General features: G+C 42.1%; 1 protein-coding gene across 3 annotated transcripts in view; it reads right to left on the reverse strand.

Moving 5' to 3' along the window:
* SYNDIG1L (synapse differentiation inducing 1 like) overlaps positions 1-22,159 on the reverse strand; it is an 80,920-nt gene extending 58,761 nt beyond the window's left edge. For 2 of the 3 annotated variants that reach the window (XM_089523565.1, XM_089523562.1), the window contains exon 1: positions 8,632-8,864. The gene's annotated coding sequence lies outside the window, so the exon portion shown is untranslated. Of the gene's footprint in view, positions 1-8,631; positions 8,865-22,070 lie in introns of those variants that run through there. The other variant, XM_089523563.1, reaches the window with a different exon arrangement.
* Between the last annotated feature and the right edge of the window lie 2,413 nt (positions 22,160-24,572).

Genomic DNA, 24,572 nt, shown 5'->3' on the forward strand with positions numbered 1-24,572 from the left:
TTTTATTTCTGTTGTAATTTCGCCTTAATCCATGGGGAGAGGCAGGAAATATAAATAAATCATATTATTATTATTATTATTATTATTATTATTATTACTTCTTGCTTGGACACTTGTGGAAATGACAGTTTGGAGCATGTGCAACAAAATGTATTTCCCAAGCTGGCAACAGGGATTTGTCCGTTTCCATTTGATACCCAAATTCACATTGGACCCTAAGTTATGTGCTTTTAACTCCTTGTTGTGCTCTGTGTGTGATAAGCATTAGCAAACTGGCTTGTTTTTCCAGGATGCCAGCACTTCAACCATTTTCAAGATGGAAGCACATAGGTCCCCATGTGAAAAAGTCCTTAATGGAACTGAAAGGAAACATGAAGCCAGTGGCTGGCGGACAAAAGGAAAGATGAGCACCATGACTTGTAACCATCAGGAATTTTGTACTTTCTACTAGAGCTTGGGAAAAGTTGATTTTTTTGGAGGACACCTCCCAAATATCCTTAAACAGCTGGGCTACTGGAGAGTGTGGGAACTGCAGACTAAAGAGTACTCCTGCTCCTTCACTATGTCTTTTCTCTTTCTTCTCCAGACATATTTCCCCCCCCCCCCCTTTCTTCCTGTCAGTTGTATGCGGGTAATTGAAACTGTGGCTCTTAAGAAGGGGAAATACCAAGCAATATATGTAAATATGGAGATCCCCCCCCCCCTTTAAAGCATCAAATGTATGTTTTGTTGGCATATGGAAATTTGGATTGATTGGTCTTATCTACTCTACATAGAGCATCCTGCCCTTAGCACTGACCCAGCAAACATTAATGTCTCTCAGATCTGAAAACCTCCAGAGACACAACTACCTTAATCTTTTTTAAAAGAAAAGTCTTAAGGAATAAGGCAAAAACTGACAATCTGAAATTAGTCTTGTAAAAGTGCTTGTAGCACATCTCTCTGGGGACATAATTTCCCCAATGCTCAAAAGACACACTATAGAAGGAAGGAGCATTACTGGCAAGGAGAATTTGTAACAGACTGGAGGATAGTATAGATGAGTTTTGAAAGCATTTGCAATTTATGAAAGAAATTTACGCAAAAAAGAAGAGGGAATGAGAGATGGAGGGAGGAAAAGAGGAAGGAAAGAAGCCTTGGTGTCAGTTTTTGAGGGTAAACAACATGTAGCTATCTGGAATACCCCAGCCTATACTCATCCTTTTTTCCTGCAGGTTTGGGAGGAGGGTGTTTAACCATTTCCCTTCTCTCAATTTTTACAATCCAAATGTCTTCCCCATCTGCTTCCCACAGTAGGGTTCCAAACATGTGTTTGCCTTTTCAAACTTGTATTTGGAACTTAGCCAGACATGGATGGCTTGGGGGCAATTTGAAACAAAATGCATAATAACTCTGGTGAACAGAGGGATAGCTGAGCATCCTCTGTCACTTCAGAATCCTAGTTCACCACCATCACCAGCAGCTAATCAGTTTTTTTTTTTTTGGGGGGGGGGGTGTACTGGTGGATGGTTACATATTTTTCCACATAAGGGAGATATTTCCATGTGGGGCTTATGTCTATCTGATGTGTGGCCCAAGACTGATATGATTAAATTACACAAATGAGGTAACCATTGCACACTTATACATGGCAGAAACCCCTTTCACACTACTCATTATGCACAACATCTTTTACATTGTCTAGCTCTATGCAGAAAGTAATGCTGCATATGAAATGATGTTGAATGTGACAGGTCTCTTCTAAAGTTACAAGATCACCTCATGCCTTCTACTCCGAAAAACCCTACTGAATAACAGGTCTATCTACAGGGACATATATTTTTGTGGGTATGTGTCTTCTGCATCTTTTCTTCCACACACACCTGCCACCTACACTCCACCAACTCAACTTCTAGGAAGTATGGTTCAGGTGCATTGAGACACAGATTGTGTGTGTGTGTGTGTGTGTGTGGCATGAATAGGCAAAAAATTGGTGGCTGTTACACTTTTATTGTATTTTTACTGCTCCTGATGTGAGGAGACACCAAAACGAGTTGATGGTGCATCTTGACTGCAAAAGGATGTTATTTTCTGATTTGTATCAAACAACAAAATGTCTTGGGCTCAACCTGCCATCCTAACTTCACTCCTCCATTCTATCCTGAAATAGAAATCTTTCAAGAAGGTAGAGATTGTGACCAGACTTTCCTTTACAATATTTTCAGTTTGATTACACCTCATACTGGGTTCCAAATGCCACAGCCATCCCTCATTTTGGGAAGCACTGCGTTGTGACTGTTCCTGGATGTGTTACATAAAAATGCATAAAACTGCATTTACTCCCAGAAATAAAAAGTTCTGAACTGAGCCATTTTTTTGTAAGAAAGGTAGACCTACCAATTGAATCAAGGCTTTCTTTCCTCTCCAAAGTCTTGCTTCTAACCAGCCAGTTAAGTATTACTGAGCTGAGGTACTATTTTTGAGAACACTTCAGGCAGATTTTTTAAAAAGTGTTTCTATGAACTAAAACATGTATTGTTTGAATAACCAATAAGGTCTTGCATTAAGAGACTCATCCGGATGACTTTAAAGGACCTCTTTCCACAGGGAGGCAGTTCGAACAAAACCTGATTTGAGCTCCACATCCTAAGCTTGCAATTAATTAATGAATCAGCATGTAACAATAGGGTAACTAGCATGAGAAGTCAGGACAAGGCAGAGCAATGAAAGCACAGTTGGAAAACACTTTTGAGGCAAGGAAAGATCTCAGACTAGATGCACAAAGTGGGCTGGGGTGGATGGGGTGGACAAAATGCTTTTGTCATTCACTACAACATCAAACCATTATTAGCAAGAGAGAACAAAAAGTTCAGTACTCGATCCATCTCATGTTTCATTTTTCTTTTCATATTCTTCCTTGAAAAAGGCAACATTTTAGTTTAACTACTAGTAGCTGCATACCCCAAGAGCATGGTGTAATTAATGGTTTGAGCACTGTACTACAATTCTGGAGATCAGAATTTGAATCCCTGTTTGGCTATGGAAACCCACTGGTTTGGGCAAGTCACACTCTCAGTCCCTGACGACAGCAAAGGCAAGCCAATGTGAACAAATTGTGCCAAAAATCTCTCTGCATAGGGTCACCATAAATCAGAATGCAACAACAACAACAACAACAACAACAACAAGCTGCATATCCACTTCTACTCAGTAATAAAATATAATTTGCTACTTTGAGGCCCATTTTTGGAGAAATCACTCAAACAAATAGAAGTGGGTGGGAATCTGCTTTCAGAACAAGTGCAGATAAGGTAATAGCTATAGTGGAATAAAACTTATCTGCCTGTAGGAAAAAGCACAAACGAACTTGGAGAAGGACTGACTCTCTTGCCCAGAACAGGATCCAAATAGGAAGCAAAGGGTGGTCTGGGTGGCCATAGACCAGTGATGGTGAACCTTTTACAGACCGAGTGCCCAAACTGCAACTCAGACCCCACTTATTTATTGCAAAGTGCCACATCCCTCTGGCTTTTTAGTAAAAAGCTCTGGCAAACTAGGGCGACAGCATGTGTGCCCACAGAGAGGCCTCTGAGTGCACCTCTGGCACACGTGCCATAGGTTTGCCATCACTGCCATAGACCTAACCGGGAGAAGAAATTAAAGACAGAGACTTCTGTGGCACAGGGCATTTTCATATGTATCTGTGTACATGCTTTCAACTTGCCTGTCAACTTATGGCGACCTCATGAATTTCATAGGGTTTTCTTAGGCAAAGAATACCCAGAGGTCAGTCTGATATACACAGCACAGAACGAACTCAGGCTTGCTAGAGAGGTTAAGAACAATAAAAAGGGCTTTTTTGGATATGTCCACAGCAAAAGGAAGAAAAAGAAAAGGGTAGGGCCACCGCGTGGAGAAGATGGCAAAATGCTAACAGAAGACAGAGAAAAGGCAGAATTACTCAACATCTTCTTTGCCTCAGTGTTCTCACAAAAGGAAAAGGGTGCTCAACCTGAGGATAATGGAGCAGAGGACAGAATAGGGGAATTTCAGCACAGAATAAGTAAAGAGATAGTACAGGAATATCTGGTTAATCTAAATGAATATAAGTCTCCAGGACCTGATGAACTACACCCAAGGGTATTAAAAGAGCTGGCTAATGTAATATTGGAGCCATTGGCAATAATCTTTGTGACCTCCTGGAAAACAGGAGAAGTCCCAGGAGACTGGAGGAGGGCAAACGTTGTCCCCATCTTCAAAAAGGGGAAAAAAGAGGATCCCAACAATTATCATCCAGTTAGTCTGACATCTATACCAGGAAAGATTCTGGAGCAGATCATTAAACAGAGAGTCTGCGACCATCTAGAAAGCAATTCCATAATCACAAAAAGTCAACATGGATTTCAGAGAAAGAAGTCATGCCAGACTAATCTGATCTCTCTTTTTTTTTTGATAAATTTATCAGCTTGTTAGATGAAGGGAATGCTGTGGATATAGTATATCTTGGTTTCAGTAAGGCCTTTGACAAAGTTCCCCATGGCATTCTTGTAAATAAGCTTGTAAAATGTGGGGCTAGACAAGGCAACTGTTACATGGATTTGTAATTGGTTGACTGGCCGAACCCAAAAGGTGCTCAAAAATGGCTCCTTTTCATCCTGGAGAGAAGTGACCAGTGGGGTCCCACAGGGATCTGTCCTGGGCCCAGTGCTATTCAACATCTTTATCAGTGACTTGGATGACAGAATTGGGGGAATACTTTTCAAATTTGCAGATGACACCAAATTAGGAGGAATAGCTAATACCCCAGAAGACATGATCAAAATTCAAAATGACCTGAATAGATTAGAAAACTGGGCCAAAGCTAACAAAATGAAATTCAACACAGAGAAATGTAAGGTACTGCATTTAGGGTGGAAAATGAAATGCACAGATATAGGATGGGGGACACTTGGCTTAAGGAGACAACATGTGAAAGGGATCTAGGAGTCCAAGTAGACCACAAGTTGAACATGAGTCAACAGTGTGATGTGGCAGCTAAAAAGGCCAATGCAATTTTAGGCTGCATCAATATAGTGTCTAGATCAAGAGAAGTAATAGTGCCACTCTATTCAGCTTTGGTCAGGCCCCACCTGGAATATTGTGTCCAGTTCTGGGCACCACAATTCAAAAAGGATGTGGAGAAACTGGAGCATGTCCAAAGGAGGGCAACTAAAATGGTGAAGGGTCTGGAAACCATGTCCTATGAGGAATGACTTAGGGAGCTGCGGATGTTTAGCCTGGATAAGAGAAGGTTAAGAGGTGATATGATAGCCCTGTTAAGAGGTGATATGATAGCCCTGATACTTGAAGGGATGTCATATTGAGGAGGGAGCAAGCTTGTTTTCTGCTGCTCCAGACACTAGGACCCAGAGCAATGGATGCAAGCTCCAGGAAAAGAGATTCCACCTCAACATTAGGAGGAACTTCCTGACAGTAAGGGCTGTTCGACTGTGGAACAAACTCCCTTGGAGTGCAGTGGAATCTCCTTCCATGGAGGTCTTCAAACAAAGGCTGGATGGCCATCTGTCAGGGATGCCTTGATTGTGAATTCCTGCATGGCAGGGGGTTGGATTGGATGGGTCTTGTGGTCTCCAACTCTATAATTGTATGATTCTATGAAATCCCAGAATGCAACAGGAGGCATCCATAGTAGTTAAAGTGGAACAGCAGCACTTTATGAAGGTATCTAGATAGCCTACAGTGCCTGGTATTCATTGGCAGCCTCCCAACCAAGTACTAACCAGGGCTGACCCTTAGCTTCTATGATCAGATAGAGTCTGGTGCCTTGGGGATATTTAATTGTTGTTGTTGTTGTTGTTCTTAACTGCCTTCAATCTTGACCCATGTTGACCCTGTGGATTAAACATCTCCAAGACTCCTCCACTGTTCTACTTAGTATTTAGGTCCTACATTTTCATGTCTGGCACACACTGGTGTACATGGGTGAATGTTGTTCATGCTAGTGAGAAAATGGAATAGAGCCATTTAAAAAATGACTATACAGTTGGCCCTTCTTATACACGGATTTTTTATACACGGATTCAAGCATACACGGTTTGAAAATGTTCCAAAAAAGTATAAATTTACCTTGATTTTCCATTTTTTATAAGGGACACCATTTTGCTATGTCATTATATTTAATGGGACTTGAGCATACACAGATTTTGTTATACATGGGGGATCTTGGAACCAAACCACAGCGTATAACAAGGGTCCACTGTACATTCAATTCAATGTTAGTTTTATGCTGACATTACAAACCTTTTAAAAGTAAAAACGATTTAAACCTTGCATGTGCAAGTGCCATAAACAGGAACAACAGGTGCAGGCTATGAAACACACACACACACACACACACAATTTCTGTATCAGAAAAACTGCCACAGTACAAGAGAGCATGAGGGAGCATGGGGCTATCAGAATATCCATTGTTGGAGTTTGTGAACACAACAGAGCTGGTTATTACAACATCACACTGGGGAAAAACCAGGATTTAAGACGGGATTAAAAAGGCATTTTCCCAGCAAAGTTGTGAGATTTCGGCAAAGATTTTCAGACACATTGCAATTAGAGAGGACTTATCCTGGGAAAAAACAGGAATGCTCAAGCAACAAACCATTCACAAGGAAATCCTGTAAATGCTTTGTTGCTGGAGCATTCCTGTTTCTTCCTGGGATAAGTCCTCTCTAATCATCTGATCTTGCAATTTTGCCAAGGAAAAAACCTTTTTCATTTTCCCCAGTGTGATAAAGTCCAAAGTGTGCTCTCAGTTTCTTTGTTGCAGGTTTGTAATAGAAAAATACTCAGACAGCTTATTTCCTCATCATGTTTTAACTCTTGGCTCTGGCAGCAAGAGGTGACTGCTGTAGTTCTAGATAGTTTATAAGCACTTATTAGAAGCAACTGTATTTAGGTGACAACTGTAGTGCAACAAACTCCAGTATCAGTCACTGCCAAATAAAATCAAATGCCCTCAGAGAGTTCACATGGTTCAAACTGGCTTGGAATCTACCACAAAACATACTGGATGCTCTTGACCAATTCTTCTATCAAATTCCCTCACTTGGGTATTGTAGGATGAAACTGGGGTATAAATTCCCTAGAATATCCAGAAATCCACTCCTGAGTACATCATTTTACAATATTATTTTGTTCTGCACACAAGATCTTGTTTCCTCCTGTGGTGAGGGGAAGCAGGGTGTGTTTTGGAGTTACGGAGCTTGTAAGCATGTGACACGAGTGTTTCTCTAGACACAATTCAATACACATTTGCTTGGGTACATCACACTCCCTCAGCATCGGGGAATGTCAATGACCAACCCCCTCTGAACAAAACTTGCCAAGAAAGAGGGGGTTGGTCACCTTAGGGTTGCCATAACTTTTTAAAAAGTGATTTAGAGACACACGACAACAACAACTCCCTACTAAATCCCATGAGCAAACATGCTTGAAGAGTGTTCATGTTTTCCACCAGGCTAGACCAGCTCTCCCTTTTTGGGGCTTGTTGGAGGTGGGCAATGTCAACAGGAATGTTGGCCACCACAGCCAATAATTGTGGGAGGCAGAGTGTTGGCCACCCCAGCTGAGAGTTGTGTGTATGTATAGGACAGATGAGGGCAACACCTTTCCACCAGCACAGTGGCCACCACAGCCAAGAAGTGTGTGTAAGTTTGTGTGTGAAAGAGAGAGGTGAGGGCAACACCCCTCCACAGGCAGGTTGGCCACCCAACACAGCCAAGAGTTGTGTCTGTGTGTGAGAGAGAAAGATGAGAGTAGCATTTCTCCATAGGCGTGCTGGCCACCACAGCCAAGAGTTGTGTGTGAGAGAGAAAGAGTGAGGTGAGGATGGAGTCTGTCACCGTCCAGGGAAAAGGGACACTTCATGGTAGGCCAGGTGCCTTTGTGGGGACACTTTCCGGCAGGAATTTCCTCTGGCCTACCCCTAAGTGCCCCTTTTCCCCTGGAGGCTGACAGCCTCGGCCACCACTGCCTTCCCCTTTCCCTCCCTCTGGGCTGCGGACGGTGGCCAACATCCCTGTGGAAACTGCCCTCCTGAGTCCTGGCTAGGGGCGAGGAGGACCCTTCGGATGCCCAAGTGTGGCCAACCCACGCATACTCCCTGCGCCCTTGTCCCAGTCTGTCCCACAGTCAGGGTGATCAGAACTCCTCCTTTTCCAGGACGTGTGTCCACCATTTCCACCTTCTGTGGAAGAAGAATTCCAAAACGCCTTTGGAGCATGACCAGGAAGCATGAATTTACATTCTACTTTCAGAATGTCCTCCCTTTGGCGGCGCCTTTGGGCATCTGGTGGTTGCCCTGGTGCCAGGGAACCAAAGGAGACGTGGGTCCCCCTATATGCCCCCAAACTTCATCCAAAGTGGAACACCACAAAGGCACCCTCTCTGCCTGCCTGCCTCCATCCCATCCCATCCCATCCCATGCCTTAAGCCAGGCTGCTCTTACCCCCAAAACTCCCCATCCCGACCCTTCGTTTTGTGGAAGAAGGCAAAACTTGGAAGGGTCTTCCCCTCCCTCCCTGAAGGGTCCTGAAGAGAGCAAGGGAAAGGCAAGAAGAGGGGAAGGAAAGAGGCGATCTCTGCCTCCTGCCTTACCTGAGCCGAGGACGAGGGGCTGCCTCACCCACCGCGTTGGATCCAGGTGGGCTGGCGGAGGCAAAAGGGCTGGGGCATGATCCCGGGGTCTTTTGCCACCTGCCAGATAGGAGAGGAGAGCAGAGGCAGAAGAGATGGAGGAGATGCGGCTGAGCCTGGCAGACAGGGAGGGAGAGAGGATGCGTTTTTACGCACAGCCCTCCGGCTGCAGCCAAGGCTCCTTCCAGCCAGAGATTCCCGCTGCTCCCTCTTTCTCTCTGCACCGCTAAACGCCAGCTTATCCTCTCCTCCTTCGCCTCCTCCTCCTCCTCCTCCCCCATGCCCTGCCCCATTCAAAGCCCCTTTGCACCGTCCCCAGCCAGCCAGCCAGCCTCCCATCTCCAGGGTCCCAAGGAGGGTAGTTTCTTCCACATCCCCAGAGCCTACCAGAGAGCAGGAGATTGGATCAGCGGAGAGATTTTGTTCCTTCCTCGCTTCTTCTTTTCCTCCGCTTTTCTTATTTTTTAAACAGGGAGAGAATGTTGAGATCTGTGTCTGTTTATTCTCAGAAGTCAAGTCTCCAAGGCTTTTTCTTATTTTGTTGCTCCCGGCAAACTCAGCAGAGGCTTGAAATGTTTCCGATTTGCAGCCTGTCTGAATCATTTATCGCATGTATTTGTTTATTTAAGGCGAAATTAAGTTTTAAAAAGGCTAGCCGATTTACATCAGAGGATGCATTTCTTTTTAAGAGTCCAGGGAGACTATTCAAATCGTTGCTAAAGCGGAGGGATGCGTTTTCTTGATGGAATTGCCTGCTTTCTCTCACACCCCCTTTCAATAGGCTTTTTTCCCCCAGCATATGCAAAATATTTGAGTGTGGAAGATTCAAAAAACGAGATGACTGAATGTCATCTCGATGCCTGTCAACCCACCTGGGAGTAAACCTTAAAGGTAGAGATGCATAAACTTGCAGGGAGTGAATCTTTTGTGAAGTCAGTGCCAATGGGACTTACTTCTGAGTAAACACAGGTAAGATTGCTGGGCTGCATTAAAAATCATTCTTCATTGGTGCTCTGCCCTCATGGTGCACAAAGATATTGGTCTGTTTTTCAACAGTGAATACAATTTCCAGTCATTCCTATGCCTATAGTTTTTTGTGGGTTTTTCGGGCTATGTGGCCATGTTCTACAAGAGTTTATTCCTGATGTTTCACCAGCATCTGCTTTTGAAGACTTTTTCTCTCTCCCAAACCCCAGGGAAGGCTCCATCTGGAAGGAGACAGGAGAGTGGGTGTTGATCAGATTTTTTGATTTCTTGGAAACAGCTCACTGGATCGCTCTGGGACAGCTATGTCTTTGCCAAGCATCCCTTAGAAGCATCTCATCTAGTGTTAGAGAAGGGTAGGGCTGGCAGCTGTGTATGTGTGAGAGAGACAGAAAGAGAGAAAGAGAGATGGATGGATAATTCACCCCCTCCCCCAATTGTCATCCAGTAGAAATAAAGAGCTGCCTACACTTGCCTCTCTTCCCTTTTAGCGCTTTCTTTTTTAAAGTCTATGTAGAAATATCTTATTCTCCCCATGGTACTGAACAACTGCATACCTTTCCCCCCCCTCTTATTTGAGAAAAGAGACTCCATAAAAGAAAAAGATGCCCAGGGGATCTTATGTACGCAGAGGAAAGACTGAGCTAGTGTATCTGAAACAGACAAACAAGAGGACTGTCTTGTTGGATCAAACCAAGAGTCATCTCACTTCTGTCTGCCAACAGTCAGACATCCCTGGGAAGCCACCCCAAAATTGTGATGACACCAGTAGTGACTAGCAGGCATATGTTTCCAAAGAGGCTGTGTTATATTCAGGGAGGGTGGATCCATCAATAGCTAGTCTCCCCTGAGGAGAATAAGATATTTGGACCTCTTCCTTTAGAGGCAGTGGGCATCTTTGGTTGCAAAATGCTGGGGGCAGAAGCAGAGCATGAGGTGACAAGTGACCTCTTTACTGGTTCTGGTGAGCAGATGTTGCTGGGAAGCATAGAGTTTCCATTTGGAAAAGGAAGAGAGCTCAGAGGTAAGAAGCATATACCTTTTGTGTAGAAGGTTGCTCCCAGATTCCCAACTTCAGCCCCTTGCTAGCATCTCTAAAGAAAAGGTATCAGGTAAGGAGGAATAACCCCTCTGAGACCTTGGAGAACCACTACTAGTATGGCCCAGTGGGCTGATTCCATATAAACACCTGATTTCACATGTTTTTATTTCATTTGTTTGATACATTTCTATCCTGCCTTTTCTCAGAAGGGATCAAAACACTGGTCTGTCTCTACAGCTGTATCCTCCAGACAACCCTATGAGGTAGGTTAGGCTGAGAGAGAGTGTGACTGGTTTAAGGTCACCCAGTGAGCTTCAGGTCTAACTGGAGATCTGCACCCAAGACCCTTCTGTCCTACTCTAGCACTATAATCCAGAGGTGGGAATATAACTAACTAACTATCTAAATAAAACATTCAAACTGTGGTCGTTTCTGCAGTCCAGGATGCAATCCACTTCTGCCACTGATGAATTTCAGTGTGGTGGATTGGTAGCAATCTTTCTCACCCCATTTCCACACTAAACTAAGGCTTTCTGGAAGTATGATTTAGAGCAGTGGTTCCCAACCTGTGGGTCGGGACCCCTTTGGGGGTCGAACGACCCTTTCACAGGGGTCACCTAAGACCATCGGAAAACACATATTTGCATGTAGCAATAAAAATAATTGTATGGTTGGGGGTCACCACAACATGAGGAACTGTATTAAAAGGTCGCGGCATTAGAAAGGTTGGGAACCACTGATTTAGAGAAACCAAAAGTGGAAGTTCTCCATCATTGGTTGTTGCTGCTACTCCACCAAGTTTTAGTGGCACCTCACAGGGTGACACTTTACCTTGCGGCAGGCTGTAGTCTGTGTTAATTTTTGGAGAGGCTAAACTTCACTTTCAGATTAAAGCTGCCAACCTTGACTTTAATTACGACTCCAGGTAAAGCTCCTGTTGGACTTCTCTTTTGCAAATTAAATGTAACTTTTTCTTAATTACTTGCTCTCAATTACTTGCTCTCAATATCATGGCAACTTATGGGAATGGGATTTGTACATTCATTATATATCATGTGAAGAAGCCTTTCTTTGGCTGGATCTTTACTGCAGAAATAATGCAGTTTGTCACCACTTTTACTGCTATGGCTCCATCTATAGAATCCTGATATTTTTGGTTTTGTTAGATGTTTAGCCTTCTCTGTCAGACAGTTCTGGTGTCACAAACTACAAATCCCAGAATTCCATAGTATTGAGCCATGGTACTTAAAGCGGTGACAAACTGCATTATTTCTGCAATGCAGACCAGCCCCCTCCCTCTCTTTCTCTCTCTCCCTTAACAGCTGATCAGCTTTCTTAGGTGATTCCAAGTTCTATCATTGTAAGAGGCAGGGAAAATGTTTCCCTGTTTACACTCTAAATTCTCTTCATTCATAATTTTAATTCTAATACTTGGAAGCCACATGTGGACTGTGCTGATCCACATAGCAGATTGGCAATTAGTATGATCAGCCTGGGTTCAAAATAGCCAGGGTTCCAGAAAAATCCAAGTCTAGAGGTTGCTCTCTCCTTCTGGTGCAGCATTATTGTGATGAATCATCCATAGGTGTAGCATTTCACCAGGATAGGACTTTGGGGCAGATATCTGGAGTCCTATCGAACAGAACATGTAGGGGAGCTCCTAAATCCAATAGGATTCCCAACTACACTCTTAGCACAAAGTAGAATTCAAAACTTATAGCAGCATAATAAATCCTAACAAATTTATTGTGGCATGAACCTTCTTAGGCAAGAGGGCCTACTTCCTCAAATGCATGACAGTGGCTGTCTCCTTTCAAGTGCCACAGGATTCTTGGCTCTTTTTAGTACAACAGACTAACAGCTATAAAGGTAAGGGTAAAGGTAGTCCCTTGACATGAATGTCTAGTCGTAACTAACTGTAGGGAGTGGTGCTCATTGCTGTTTCTAAGCTGAAGAGCCAGCATTGTCTGAAGACAACTCCAGTGGTCATGTGGCCAGCATGACTGCACCAAACGCTGTTACCTTCACATAGAAGTGGTATCTATTTATTGACTTGCATTTGTATGCTTTCGAACTGCTAGTTTGGCAGAAGCTGGGACTAGTAACAGGAGCTCACCCCATCATGCAGCACCCAGGACTCAAACTGCCAACCTTCCGATCTTCCGATCATTAGAACTGGCATCTTAGCCACTAAGCCACAGCATCCCTCTAACATAGCTATGCTTCCACTAAACCATGAGAAGATTTTGGTCTACTTTGTTCCTCTGAACTCAATTAAGTTCATTGTGAGATAAATCCATATAATCGACCTGAAAGAAATGCTCCTAGGATTACCCTCATCCACTCATATCCCCAAAGTGGGGAGCAACTGTGATGCAGACTCAGCTGTGACCAGGTGTCATCCATTGACTACTTCCCCACATTGTTCTGCTCAAAGCTTAGAATGAACTTGTTACAAGTAACATCATCTTACTTTGGGTAGTAAGAAGAGGTCAACTGTGGTGTTTTAGCAAAGGAATGTAACTAATAGTACTACTGTGGTTTCTTTTAAAAATATAACAAATCACTTTAAACATTAAATGTTTTTGTGGAGTCATTTTATGTGGTTTTTTGCCATTGTGGGCACTTTGTATTTTTAATTTTAGGAATTAATTTAAATGTTTCCAAACAACTCCCCATCCCGACCTACCCAGATTTTGATCCAGTGGTTTGGGGAAGAAGGCAAAACTTTGAAGGGTCTTCCCCTCCCTCCCTTGAAGGCAAGAAGAGGGGAAGGAAAGAGGAGAGCATTGTCTCCAGCCTTACCTGAGCCAAGACGGAAGCAGCTGCCTCACCCACTGCGTTGGATCCAGGTGGGGTGGTGGAGGAAAAGGGGATCAGGTATGTTAGCAACTTACAAAAAAGCAACATATAACAAGTAATGACTAGGGGAAGGTAACACTTTACAAATAGAATCATAGAGTTGGAAGGGACTGCAAGGGGGCATTTAGTCCAACCTCCTGCCATGCAGAAATACACAACTAAAGTACTCCCAAGAGATGACCACTCAATCTCTGCTATAAAATTTCCAAATGAGAAAATCCATCTTGCCCCAAGGCAATTTATTCCACGGTCAAATAATAATAATAATAATAATAATAATAATAATAATAATAATAATAATTTTATTATATCCCGCCTTTCTCCTAATATAGGGACTCAAGGCGGTGATCTAGGGACTCAAGGGGCAGGATAGGGACTGAAGAACTGTCAAACAGCTCTTATTGTCAAAGCATTCTTCCTAATGTTTAGGTGGAATCTATTTTCTTGTAATTTGAATCCATTGTTTCATGTTCTATTCTCTCATGCTTCAGTTTAAGTACAAATAGATATATCAATATATTGTGAGCCAGGGTGGGGTAGTGGTTTGTGCACTGAATGACAACTGGAGACCAGTATTTGATTCCTGGCTCAGCCATGGAAACCCTCGTCTCAGAGGAAGGCAATGGAAAAACCCCTCTGAACCCGTGTTAGGTTCACCTTAGGATTGCCATAAGTCAGAAACAACTTGAAGGCACACAAACAACAGATCTCTTGTTTAGAAAGGGTTTATGAGAACCAGCGTGGTGTAATGGTTTGGATGTTGGACGATGACTGGAGATCAGGGTTTGATTTTCAAGTTAGCCATGAAACCCACTGTGTGACCTTGGGCAAGTCACATTCTCTCAGCCTCAGGGAAAGGCAATAGCAAACTTCCTCTGAACCAATCTTGCTAAGAAAATCCCATGACAGCTTCCCCTTAGGGTCACCATAAGTAAAAAATGACTTGAAGGCACACAACAACAACAACAACAACAACAATGTTATGGGTGCCTTTAATGATCCAGAAACACTGGATCTCTCTTTACTCCATTCTCTTTAGCTTTCAGAATGATTTAGTTCAGACTAAGGACAGAAAAAGAGAGAGACCTTTCAGCAATAGGCATGCCCATGGGTGACAATCTGTTTATATATATTTGGATTAGGATTTTGGATGATTGAAGGGCTGTTTTATTTCAACCATGTAGATACCACTGGGATATCAGCTGCATTGTGCTAGGTACAATGGAGAAACAGAAACAGACAAAGGGGCAGAATCTTTTCAACCCAAGCCTTCGAAGGCAGCTGTCTTTCTAAGGCTAGAAATGAGATAATTTCACAGGGACAAGATAGCAGAGCTATTGGCTTGTACTGTGAATAAGACAAAGAGACTTTCAGGCAATCCAGAATGTTGCGAATGCCTTCTTGTTGCAAGCGTGCATGAAGCTCTACTTTGGAGAGCCAGCATGCTGTAGTGTTTGAGCTATGACTATGGGGTCATTCCCACTGGGAAAAGCCTCGAATCCTGATTCGATGTATGTGACCCTAGTTCCCACTGGAAATCAGTCCTAATCCTCATTGGATTGATTCCAGTGGAAAAAACGTGGGGCAAACGCCAAAAGCCAGGGTATTTTGGTAGCCAGTTTTTTGTGGTTCTTTTGGCAAAAATCGATTTTGATGCTGTTCCTAACAGTGGGAACACCAGATCAGAATCAATTTTTTTAAAGGGGTAGGGACAAATGGCAGGGGAGTGTGTGTCATCCATCCCCAGAGATGTCACCCATCCCCAGACACCGCCAGTGCCACTTTTATGGGTCTTAAAAAAAAAAAAAAACTAAGCACAAAAGCAATAGATTGACAAAGCAGCTACTTGTAGAAACAAATAGCTGCTAAGCCATTCTAGCAATTTTGCGATTACTTTTTGCGTTAAAAAAAAGTCTCCCTCCATCCTCCTCTTCCTCCTGGTTCCAGTGTCCACGCTCCCTCCACCTGGCCTTGCTTCCATCTTCCTCCTCTCCATTCAGTAGTGATTCAGGCGGGGGGATGGGTGGGTGGTTGGAGGAAGGGACCAGGAGAGCTGGTGGTGGGTGCCTCCTCCTCCTCCTCCTCCTCCTCCTCCTCAAATCTTTGCTGAGCTACCCACCTCCCTTGGGCAAGTCACACTCTCTCAGCCTCAGCCTCAACTGGGGAAAGAGCCAAAGCAAGCACGGAAGGGGCCATGGGCAGGCCGGGGGGAGGGAGCATGGAGGTTGGTGAAGGGGCCAAGGCCAGGCCGGGGAGCAGGTGGGGACGAAGGTCTGTGCCAAAAAACAGCGATTCCAAAAGGTCCCCATTCATATGTGGATGAGGGACCTTTTGGAATCGATTTGGCATAGCAGAGCAGAGCCAGATTGAGATTCAGATCTTTCAGTAAGTGGGAATGAGGCCTATGTTTGAGTTTGACTCTAGAGACCAGGGTTTGAACCCTGGCTTGGCAATGTAAACCCACTGGGTGATTTTGGGCATGTCACACTCTCTCAGCCTCAGAGGGTGGTAATAGCAAATTCCTCTGAAGAAAACTTGCCAACAAAACCTCATGACAGGTTCACCTTAGTCATCAAAAGTTGGAAATGACTTGAAGGTACACAACTATAACAACAATAACAACAACAACAACAACAAAGGAGAAGGCCAGGATTGAGAGGGAGGAAACATCAAATTTTGGGATTACAATTTCCAGAATCCCCAAGCTATCATGACCGGTTTTGCATGTACTGCCAGGATCTAACTATTTATAGTTGATCTGGCTAATCCAGTAGCCTCATACTTCCTGCCAATTATAGGGGTCCATGTTTCTTCTGCACTTGGCAGGAAATACCTTTAATCTCTCCAGTGTGTGGCCACTAGGATGAAACCTCCCATTTTAGGACCTTATGGCATGGAGAAAAAGACCCAGAATAGATTCGGGATTGCAAATTCAAAAGCGAGTATTATATCACATAAAATTGCTGCCACTGCCACCAGGTGACTACAACCTGGGTCCCACCCATGCTCAACCAGCTGCTTTTCCAAAACGGGAGCTTTCAATTTTTGCAAAGCTGCTGGCTGAACATGTCTGAGACCCGGGTTATAGCTGCCTTGCTGCAGCGGCGACAGTTTTATGTGTGGCAATAACTTATTTTGAATTTGCAATCCTGAATGTATTTTGGGTCTTTTTCTCCATGCAAAAAGTGGCTCATGAGAAAGAGGGTCAATAAGGCATTGCCAGTCAAAATACTGGTAGGCCCTGGCAAATGTCTGAAGAAGCCATATTTGTGTGTGAGAGACTGTATCTACAAGACATGTGTATAGCAGTTTGATATCATGGTAGCAGTTATGGTTTCCTCTTACAGAATATTGGATTCTGTTGTCTATAGTACTTTAGAATTGTCTGATAGAGAGCTCTAGTTCTATAGTTCAAATGACTGTCTTGGAGTTCAGTTGCAGAGAATTCTAAGTAGCAATAGCAAATACATTTCTGTACTACTTACCAGTGAACTAAGCACTGCCTAAGTGGTTTATGATGTGTAAGCTTATTGCCCCCAACAAGCTGGGTACTCATTTTAGTGACCTATGGAAAGATGGACCGTGGATTCCCTGGGATCGAACTCACAATCTTGTGGCTGCAGTACAGTTATTTAACCACTGTGCCACCAAGGCTCCTTATAAATACCTCAGTAAAACTACAAATCCCAAGATTCTGGTCATAAACCCTACTTCTAGTTTGCACTATTAGGTTTATCAGCCAATTTGTGCTAAATCAAATAAAACCAAGGGTGTTGGGAGGATGGTCTATTGCCTAAAGCCATTTCAAACAGTGTTTGGGAGACCTTTCACCTGAAATGTTAAAATGGGACTTGAGGAATACAAACAAGGAGGAACCCAGATGTAACTCAGGGGCTGTGGTTTTCCCATTCTTGAGCTAGGTTGACATTTAAAATAAGGGCCTTCCATGACCCACTAAAAGGAGATCATTTTTGGGCTCAGATTCAGTTGGCCTATAGCCTGCGGCATGGTGTTGTGCCCCTGCTCTCATATCTCTCGTTTGCTCTGGTTATTAAACTGCTCATAGGAAGATTTGGACTACCTCAACTAATTAAACGTAAACATGCAGGACCAACAATGGATGAGATCTTGTTATAAAAGCCAAGAGGTCATTCTTCAATGGCGAGACCTTGCAAAATACTCTGCTCACCTAGAGCAGATGTAAAGCTACTTTGCTTTGAAAGTGAGTAGCCATAAATTAAAATTGAGCGAGTTCTATATTCATCAAGATCTCATTCCCTAAAGGCACAGGATGCCACAAAATAGATTATTTCCCACCTAGAAGTGCTGCCCTCACACACAGCTTTCTAATTTGCTTAAAAGCATATTTTCAGTGCATTAGTGATAAACTGCTGCAAATGCATTTCAAAGGACTTGGGGTATACAGACACACGGAAGCTGTCCAAGGCAATCCATTGCCAAAATGGAATTATTCCTGTCCAATACTGCTAGATTGGCTTTCCTCAATGTGGCTGCAGTTTCCTTCCTGTGGGCCACACAGATTGACTGGATTCAAATCCAAGAGCTGCAATTATCCAGAGTTCGGGTATGCAGAAAGATTAGCCTTCCTAAGCCACAGCAGAGATATCCAAACAGCAGAGTTTGTCAGCCTCTGTCCCTGGATTTAGTAGCAATGAATAACATTCACACTGAAAAAATAAAAGGAGTATATCCATACAACAATTGTCTTTTACTCCTTGTTCATGCCTTAGCAGAGCTGGGAAAGTTCCAGGGAAACCTGGTGGGTTTTGTGACACAAGGGGGGGGGGGCATCATGCATTGGCATGTATGAATGGTGGTTCTTGGTCACATTCTGAGATACTTTACATTTTCTGAGGGCTCAGGACATATACATAAATGCTATATCTTGATACATGAAGTTCATATTGTACAAAGATGGTATTTCCAAGAGGAATGTTGTCAAGACAATTATCACTGCAATTTTGGTTCATGTCTATTGTGTAAAATGTGCCTGTTTTATGATATACTTTCATTTAGTCCATGTTAGCAGTGTGTGGAAAAACAACTTAGAAATAAGGCAGACAGATAAGCAGACAGATAGATTTATAAAAGCAACTGTAGACTGCCCCCCCTCCCATGTGTTGATGGACTGTCTTTGAAGTTTAAAGCTTTCAAAGGAGAAGGGAATAGTACAAGCATCTTCCCACTGTGATATACCTAGAAAGATGAGGTGACCTCAAATGACCCAAGACAAAAATTCAACCTCAGGTGCAGTGAGAAGGAACAAATGAACAAAATAAAGGATGGAAGCATTCCTAATACAAAGAATACAGACAGAGAATAGTCCGCATACAAAGCAACACAGAATCTTTTGCTCTACTGGACCTCATTTCAAATCTGTGAGAATGACTGGATGTGACTCATAAAAAGGGAAGATGTAAGTGCTCCCTTGACTGTACTTTGATGCAGGGAGAACTCTGAGAGGAGCACAGGAAGCTGGCTGAAAAACTCAATCTCATTATCTTAAACATGGCATAATGTACTGTGTTATTATTTGATAGGCTTTATAGATGACACTACCATTCCCATGTTAGTTCCATTTGGGAGAAAGGAGGTTTCTGTTGATATGAAAGATGTGAGTTTAAGAAGCAGTGCTTTTGTTCTGTGGTTTTTCTGCAGTGGTGGGAGGTGGCAAGTATTATATTTGAGAGGGAGAGTACTGTTGCCAAAATGTGCTAAGACTGGAATTCTTCTTCTAACAACAAACGTAGCAACAGATAAATACACTATGACAAATTTGTTAACACTGCATTATTGGCAACCAAAAATATAGATCACTTTGAACTGGACACCTGAACTCCTGCCAAGATGTAACAAGTGGACTGACAGCTTAGCTCAGAGATTTAGTGCCAGTGAAGAAAAACACTACAGAAATCACAAATGGTCAAAAGAAAATTTTAAAGGCAATAATTATTTCTCACTGTGTTCCTGGGTTAAGTAGTGTTTTTTTTAAAGAAAAGAAAACAATGCATAATTACCACTTAAAGATTTACTGAGTTTCTGGATGTAAAGACCTATCAAAATTGTTTGGGCTTTTCATGGCCACAGTCTAGATTTATGTACTAATTCAACCATCCTAATTTTTGGCGGAATAGTTCCCTTCCCATTTAAATTTAAGCATATTTTAAATTCTTTTTCAAGGACTCAGGGACTGAAGCTCCAGGAACTCGAATGGTGGGATGCCATCCAAAAATAAATTCATGGAATTTTATAAGTCTCTACACAGTTTGACAGAATGAACCAAGTGCTGGACTTTTGACTAGGAAAGCCAGTTCTACCATTAGACAAAGTGAGGTTATCACTTCAGGCAATACGTTGAAGTAGGCTTTGATTCATGAAACTGAATGAGGAACTTAGGGCAAAAGTCTAGAGCCTGAGTTCAAACAAGCCAGCTGACTCTTTCAGTTTGAAAAACAATCTTAATTCTTAATTTTCACCTCTGCTATATTTCCCTATATATTATTATGAGTAATAAAGCAAAGCATCCCAATCACTTTGCAAGATACCATCTCATCAAACTATTTCAAGCTGCTTCAAGGAACCTTGCAAAACTTAAGCTGTTAAACCAAAGCAAACTTCTTTGCAAGAGCTCAGATCCTTTCCAATCAGCTGTCAATCCACCTCATACTACTTGGCAAGAGTTCCGGTATAATTTGGTATACCAGCGGTATCCCCTGAATTAAGATCCAATTTTTTACAAGTATTTATATTCTAGCAAACAACACGAGATATATTTGTATTATGTTAAACTCTAATGAATAACATAATAAAGAGCCTTAAACAGGTGAACATAGGAAACCTTTTAGTGTTTCAACTTTCAGCACAGCAGTAGAAAATTACTTCCATTAATATAAATATTGAAATGCCTTGGTTTGTATGTGTTTGGTTTAATTGCATTGTGGTGCAAAAGTAATGGAAGCAGGAGGGTGGAAGTAGGAGGGAATATAAATACTACATTCTTGGATCTTCACCATTGGCAGGAGTGACGATACTGAGTCATTACTGATTAATTAACACAAAATACAACACCTCACCACATTGTCACTCTTTATTTATTTATTTATTTATTTATTTATTGCTTGCTTGCTTGCTTGCTTGCTTGCTTGCTTAACTCATTCATCCATATTTTTGGGGGGTTGACATTGAAGGATTTTAGACACTGCTACGCTTAGGGAGCCAGTGGTGAATTTGTGAAAAATCCAGTTGAAAGCATTGGTTATGCTGTTTGCTATATAGTGTTAATCAAGTCACGATCTCTTGGCCTAATCTTTCTCACCAAGTGAGTGTGTGGCTGTAAAATAAGATGTATTATTTGAGATCCTTGGGAAAAAATCAGGCTAAAATGAATGAAAAATACATATGTCACGTACAAGAAAAAATTATTTTGCCTTGCTGTGATCGCTTACAGCTACCCAGTTTGTGGGGAATTTTTAAGAACAGGGCAACCTGTGGTGGACCATACTTGTTTGAGAATAGACCCCTGTGGCTTAATAGCTGCATGGTGCCTCTTTAGCATCTGAGAGACAGAGCCTGGGAAGCATAGAACAGCTCTTGGCAGGAGACCAAAACTCTGAAATGAAACTTTACATCACTGGAGCTTGAGCTGAAATGAATAAGATTGGGAATAAGACATGAGGTGGCAACTGTGCTGTCGCCACAGGAATCCTACCCAGTTCAGCTCACTCACTTATTTGAAGAAATGTCTTCAAGCCATCCAGTGTAAATACAGGACACATGCCCTCAAGAGATTCTATTGTGACAGCATTGGGAGCTTGGTTCAATGTATATTTAATGGGATGAGAGAATATGTGGCCCTCTAGATGTTGTTGAGCTAGGACTCTCATCATCCCTCACCACTGACAACTCTGGCTAGGCTGAGGGTAGTTGCATGTAAACTACCCTTGGAACACTACACATCCTTCATTCTTCCCCTCAAGGCTCATGTCCAGCATGCCTGAGACACTGTCCTTACGTCTGTTGCATGATGCCTTTAAGGCAGTGATCTTGAACATTTGGCCCGACAGATGTTTTGGACATAGTTTCCAGAATTTCTGACCAACGTCATGTTGAGTGGATTACCTAGGCACTGAAATCCAACAACATCTTGTAGGGTGAGTGTGAGAACCATTGTGTCAAGAGGCCACTGTAAGAATAGCTACAGGGGTAAGCAGAGATGTGTTTTCAGGGGTTTATACAGTCTCTACAAGGAGATGAATCCATAACCCCTCTTGTTTTAATATCTACCTCAAGGGTGGTGCTGTAGTGCTGAAAATTTCTTAAAGCTAATATTCCTTTCTTTTGTGACAAAATGTATGCATAGTAAGTTACAGCAGGATATAATTACTTTTCACATTTTGTTGGGGAAGGGACTTTTTAATCAATATTTGCTTTCATTTCTCATTTCAGTCAAAACCTTATTTTATTAAACATAACTTTTAGGCTTAATTCTCACCGAGGGAGTACATTTATGTCTGGGGTATACCACTTCAGATTGCAGGCAGGGACTCACACGAAATTAATTCTTCTTCATACAAAAAGAAAAAAAAAAAGAATCTGTACACAGAAGACAATGTACCTGGAAAAGAATAACAGCCAAGCTTAGTTTACTCAGGCATGCTACTTTTCTCTGTGTATTAAATTTATCATTCACCCCCATTTCCATCATGCAAGTTAAAGTGATATGACTTGTTAGCCCTGGAGATACCTAAACCTACCACTCCTCTTTTGATTTCAGAGTTGCTATAAACTCAGCCTCTATGATCCTAATGTGGACACCATTATTTGCAAGCGAGCAGGTCACGTCGGCTAGTTTAGGAGTTGCCAACAGGATATATGTTCTGGACATGTCAGAGGAGGTGAGGAAGATCCTGGCAATGAAACAATAGGATGCCTCTGGTCAGAGTAAACAACTCCATCTACATGACACTTTAAGCTGTCTGCTGCAGGAATACACCCATTCAAACCCCTATGTCATACCTTTGGAAGACCCTACTTCCAAGTGTCACCTATGCATATCAAAGATTTCGACCATTTGACCATGTCAACTCTCTGGACTTTGCCCCAGGGCACAACATTCCTATAAATTAGGAGACCTTTCCTTTGTTAGTTGGATTAGTTTGGTTTGCAGGCATAGATGCTGCTGGTTTGTACTTTGCTAGACCTCTTTATCACTCGCCAAACTCTGGTGGTCTGGGAAGCAATTGAGTTCCCATTTCTCCTCTCTCAGAATGTCATCAAGGTGTCATATCTCCATTAGAAGACCTTACTCTGTTACAAACTGACACCTTTTATTTCTCAGTTCTTGTATGTCTGTGTGAGTGAATGTTAAGCATGCTTGTTGTTTTCCCTTATAAAATACAATTCAGTGAGAGTTTGCATCTCGGTTCTTTGTGCCTCCAACTTTGGTACACATAGAGATGATCCCAGGACTGTGCAACCCAGCCGTTCATTGAGCTAATATACAATTACCCTAGAGTGAGCTATCCCTAAAGCAGAGCTCCTGTCCTGATTACAGACTTCAACAGAGGTGTATCACTGAGAACTAAAATGCTATTCTTGTTACAGTTACCTCTAGGTAGCATTTATACAGGGCTGGTTTAACCACGATCTCAGGAGAACCGTAGTCTGGTCCCTCTGAAAAAGGTTAACTTCTACTAAAATGTGTTGGACATGTTATTGTTTCGTAAAGGATTTTATTTTGATATATCATTTCTCTAGCTTCCACTAGAAGCCAAAATGACATAAATGAGGTTATCGTACTGTTGGCATGACATGACTCATTTGAAAAGATGATAATTTCCAGTAAAGTAAAAGGCAGTATGAAAAACAAAAGATCACATTGCAAATGGATTAATTCAGTGGAGGAAGCCATAGTCCTGAGTTTGTAAGTCATGAGCAGGGCTTTTGGAACTCTCTTATCCACAGGGTTGCCATGAATTGAAGCCAGTTGATGTCAAAAAGCAACAAGAAATAATTTGTAAAGAAGTTTTGCCTCTTCTTCTTCTTCCTTTGTTTTTGGTATTGTATACCACTTGTTTTTCATGTAACTGAACTATATAATTGAGAAACTGGCATTATACTTTAAAGTGATTCTTCAGGAACTTTGGTTGCACTATGGATCTTGCAGTCAAGATGATTTCAGGACCTTTATTTCTTCCCCCAGACCCAGTCTTTTAATTTCCCCAACCAAGAGAGCATCAGTTAATTTTCTAAAAATCCAGGAAAATGAGGCTTTAGGCACAGAATGAACTAGTTCATGTAAAATTTATTGGTTTCTTGGCACACTGGCTCATGGCTCTTAATAACTTAATTCAAGATAAATGTTAATGCTAAATTTCACCTTAAGAAAAGAATTTTACTTCAAAAATAATTTTGATGAGGTTTCTCATTTTCATTATCCATTTTCCAACTGAATATACCACTCAATTGATATTAATTAGTTGGTTTCTGTCACTGAATAGGAAACCATTGTCTGGATTGAAACCCAAATGAATAATTTTGAACTTAGAATTCTGCAAAATTCAACTTTTGTTTTTACATTCCTTCCTCCCTAAGATGTAAAGATAGGCTTGAAGGTATACAGCCAACTCCTAGGTAAATCTCAGAAACCAGTTGAGGGAAGAAGGGAACTGCTATGTAACAAAATCAGTGATCAGAATAAAGGCAGCTTCAATGCCCTGCATAACAAGTGGCTCCCTTTTATGATTATTAGAAGCAGACTTGTATAAAATAAGCAAAAATATAGTAATATAATCCCTTTTCATAATATACTGTTTTGTGTTTTCCACTTCCACAAGCAATAGGAAGCTTAATGGGCAACATTTACAGCCTTCTTTCTTGTGTAGAGAAAATACTGGGAATTTATCATACTTTTGACCTGGCTGTTTATTTATAGTTACTGGTAATGGACAGTGTGGCTATGTGTGCAAGAGAAAAGACAGACAGCACAGGCAGA

The sequence above is a fragment of the Sceloporus occidentalis genome, unplaced genomic scaffold, assembly GCF_023333645.1.
Source record: "Sceloporus occidentalis isolate IW3139 unplaced genomic scaffold, rSceOcc1.0.p SCAF_4, whole genome shotgun sequence".
Classification (NCBI taxonomy): domain Eukaryota; kingdom Metazoa; phylum Chordata; class Lepidosauria; order Squamata; family Phrynosomatidae; genus Sceloporus; species Sceloporus occidentalis.